Consider the following 3,651-nt stretch of genomic DNA (forward strand, 5'->3'; position numbering starts at 1 on the left):
GCAGGGACGGCTCTTCGCCCCTTTAAGGCCGTGGGTGGCGGGGGGCGGCCGGTGGGGCAGGGGCAGGCTCCCTGACCGGAGCCACGGCCGGCGGGAGGGGGCGGAGAAGGCGCTGAAAGGTGCAAGGTGGCACTGAAATGTCGTCGTACTTTATGATTACGTGTGTGTTTTTGTCACAGGAGTAAAGGGGCAGCTCGCACCAGCTGGTGTGGTCGTGCAGGGTGAGGGTCTGCGAGTGACGGGGGCGGGGGGGCGGTCAGGCGGCAGAGTTAAAGCGGCGCCTCCTCAGGGCGCGCCGGGCAAAGGGCTTTGAAAGTACAAAGCAAACACTGCATTCGTTGGCTCGGGGCTTTAACTTTTTAAAATGAACTCGTTTTGCACTCTAAAGCTTTATATATATATACACACACACAAGTAGAAAACGTGGAAGCTCTTTTATTTCTAAATGGAAATAGACCCCAGGATGAACCAGATGATCTTTAAGGTCCCTTCCAGCTCTAATCCGTCTATGATTACTCCATGACCAGAAACTGACCTCAAGGAAATAGACTGCGAACCTCATTACAAATTCACAAAAGTTAGAAACACTACCATTTTTATCGTTTGTTTCGGCCTTCACCACCAACACATCTTATGAACAAATCTATTGAAAATACAGCACACAAGGAATTAGGCTGCAATTGTTTAAAAAAAAAAAAAAAAGTATAATTCAGCTTACAAAGACTGTATTAACATCAGTGATGCAGAATATGGAAATAACCCAGCTTGCAGCCAGACTTCAAATGAAACGCAATAGTCTTGGCATTTCCAGTGCAAAACTATCTACAATATGGGTTGAGAATAAAATGCAATGCCTTTAGTGACAACTTGGGATAAATTTGCAGCTGGGAGAGTCACACTAGAGAGTAGCCAAAGCATTGCCACCTTAAAGAGACAAAGATTAAATACTTCATGATCATGTAACTGTTTTTAAAGTTATATATTAGGCATCAGGCACAATTAGATCACTGATTACTTGTTTAAAAGAGATTTAAACCAGTGACATTCTGTTGGAGAAAACGTGCTAAAGAGTTTCTGTATGCTTATAAAGTACATATGGTTTTGATAGTGACTGACAAGTTAAAGAACATTCTACAGCTGAGAAAATGGAAGCATCCAGTAACTCAGAGTTCTTTGGTTCTGGTTCTGGAAGGGACTCACTCTCTCAATTCTCATTTTCCTCAGTAAAGCCATGTAATACTGTTTCTCACAGGGACAGTAAGACTTAGTTGTCCTGTCAACTCAGGAGAGGCAAAGTATTACAAAGAGATGGGTGCACCAAGGAAATGTATGTTTCGTTCCTACTCAGTTAAGTTGGTGTACACGCGAAAACCGGATTCTGAAAGAGAAACACAATCTAAAATTGGGAAAGTTTAAGTGTTTATAAAAAAAAAAAAGAGCAAAAGCTAGATATTTTCACACCTTTTTTCCTATCAAACATTTCAGATAGATGTATTTAAACTAAGATTATATTACAAAAGGTATTAACAGTGGAAAAAATCTTCCATACTTAGAATTTTGAAGTTTTTAGTTATAATAAATAATCTAATAATCTGGGTTAATTTTTACTTTTTTTACTGTGTTCTGTTCGAAGGCCACTTCAACTATATAATGTAAAGCAACTTTTACACAAGACTATCAGTATTTCGTGTCTCAATGACTTGTTTTCCTGAATTAAGGTCTCTTTTTATATTCATTAATTAACAGACTGAAATCTATCAACATCACGAGTACATGTAGAAAGTTTCTCAGACAAGGAGTTTGCAATTTCTATATGAGGAAAATCAGCACTTCTAAGTGAATGTAAAATGTAAATTTAATTCATATCATTGGTGTGAATTTACTTATTTATAAGAAGGGGCAGATAAAGAACAGTAGAATACCCTTTCCTCTTGGACGTTTGGTAAGTTTATTAATCTAAATATTTGTAGTCTATCATGTATAGGCACAAATTGTTATTTTTAAATTGTTATCAATTATCACTAAAAACTAATGGCAGATATTCAGCATACATCACAATTTATTATATTGTAAATCAGACATCTACACTGATATTTTCTTTTTGGACTTGCGTTTATCTAAAAACTAGAAGTCCAAGAAGTTATTAAGTACATCCTGAAAAGCAATGAAAAAGGAACTAAGCAGTCAGGAAACGTGTAAGGCTGCAGATGGATGCAGGTACCAATCTGCAAGCTTCCAGACCCTCATGTTCGTTGGAGCCACCCACCTTGCTGATTCCCACACCCTGTGATGCAAAGATCTGAAAGATTTTGAGAATAGGTGCCCTTACTTACTTTCAGTAATTCAAGTTGTCTTACTGAGAACATGAACGTGCAACAGCTTTCAAAATAAAGCTTACAAGCAAGTATTTTCTCTTTTTCCTTAGAGATTAGAAATTCAAATGCCAAAAATAAGCATTCAGGCACCAAGTTATAGGTATCAGAAGCAACTGTAACTTTGCTGACCTGAAACAATTTTGTAGAAAGCAGCAGTTAAATGTTATATTAAAAAAAAAAAACAAACAGAAAAATTCTCTGATAAGGAGTGTACAAAAGTGTAGCAGGACTGGAAATGTTTAGTTTAGTTTACTGAGTTCATGAAGACAATAAGGTCACGTACTCATCCAAATTGGGGAACCTATGGAAAACCAAGACAGATCACTAGCAAGGAGAATTTAAGGTTCAAAAAGAGCTCTTTTTTCTACACTAACAGTAACGGTTGAGCTCTTGAGTCTTCATCCAAGTACTGAGACTAATGCTATGACTATAGGAAAGTTATAGCATGTTGTCCCTTGCAGAGACAGGATACAACAATAAATACTTGAATATGATCTCAACAAGGGGAAAAAACAGCCAAGCCTCACAGTAGGCTGCTGCAAAAGACATGTAAAAAAACAAAAAGCAAACAAAAAGACACAAAGAACATGGTCTTAGGGGAGCTCAGAAAACTACAGCACCATCAACACATTGCAATGGCAGTCAGCTGCATTTACTGTGGCTCTCCGAGCCACTGACAGATTCATCTTCCCCATTTTGAGATGTCCAAAGTAAACTAAAAAAACCCACAAAACACCAGATGCCTAAACTTAAATTAGTTGTCCTATGCTCCCGTAGCAAGAACCGGCACTTCCACATAGCAACTTACATGACCTCTTTTAGGATGGAATGGATCTCCTGCTACGCCCGCCTCTTTGTCTTCCCTGACTGCAAATGAAAGGCTGGCTATCCACCCACTGTCTTGGGGTAGACTTCAAAATCTTAGTTACCTAAATCTCAGAAGAGGAATCCAACTTGTGCCTCTCAAAGCAAACACTCCATCCTGCCTCTCACAAGTCTGGTTACAGGACAACTGAATTCTGTCAAAAGTGACTTGTTTATAATAATGATTTAAAAAAGCAGGGAACTATGCTTTAAACCTTATTTTGCATCTGTATTTATCTGTCCTAATACATTATTTTTGTTACTTCCTTAGCAATTATTTAAATGTTTCTTTGCAATTAAATATAGTCATTGCACTGAGACTGGCAGCCTTTTATAACTAGGGAATACATTTTACACAGTTAAAAATTCTATAGATTATTAGATGCTAAGTAGTTACTTCCTCCCCCCCCCC

Source organism: Charadrius vociferus, unplaced genomic scaffold (genome assembly GCF_000708025.1).
Source record: "Charadrius vociferus isolate BGI_N301 unplaced genomic scaffold, ASM70802v2 scaffold125, whole genome shotgun sequence".
NCBI lineage: Eukaryota > Metazoa > Chordata > Aves > Charadriiformes > Charadriidae > Charadrius > Charadrius vociferus.